An 869-nucleotide genomic window follows, 5' to 3' on the forward strand; every position below is an offset into this window, starting at 1 on the left:
AAATATTAGATTTTTTGAACTAGTTTCGCTCATGTATTATCATTATTATCTGGTTTTTTGGGAGTGCTCATTAGTATCTATTTTGTCATATGTTTGAACAGTGGTTTCTTTTATGGTGAGTTATTTGAATTAAAACAAATGTTGTGTGTAATTTTGCTTTCATTTATTTTGTTTTATTCTTAGTGCTATGTTGTTTGCCTTTCGTTCTTGTTCCGCTAGTGTTTTATACGTTTACTTACAAAAGTAGTATCAACTAATTTTTTTATTCATATTGTATATGCGTAGAGAAGTACTATATTGATGTTTTTCTAAGATTTTCAGTGTTTACCAAACAGCTTTTGTATTTGTTCCACCTGCACCTTTTTATTCGTTCTACGACTGTTTCATTCAACTAAGAAGGGGCTCTTGGATTCAAATTATTTTTATACATGTTTTGCACGATTTTAATCGTGCAAAGATTTTTCAATGTGAGCTATTTTGATCGTAGGATTTGCTCCTTTTGTATAACTAGTAAATGAGTACGTGCAATGCACGTTGATATTTTGACATTTGATAGAATATTAATTGCATGTTGATATTTTTTGATAGAATATTAATTACATGTTTATATTTGGTAGAATATTAATTGCATGTTAATTATGTGATTAGCAGAAAATATTGATATTCCGTATGCTATTAATTGCACGCTAAAGATTTCGAGCACTCACCATTGGAGCAATCTAGATCGTTTGATTAACATGGTTAGATGACCAAGATTATTTGGATCTTCAGCTTTGGTCTTTTATATTTATAGAGGTATAAATAATATAAAGACATAGATATCTCATATAATTTCCCCTTTGGCACTAACTTCTTTTTTAGATGGGGGG

This window comes from Triticum dicoccoides, chromosome 1B, assembly GCF_002162155.2.
Source record: "Triticum dicoccoides isolate Atlit2015 ecotype Zavitan chromosome 1B, WEW_v2.0, whole genome shotgun sequence".
Taxonomy (NCBI): domain Eukaryota; kingdom Viridiplantae; phylum Streptophyta; class Magnoliopsida; order Poales; family Poaceae; genus Triticum; species Triticum dicoccoides.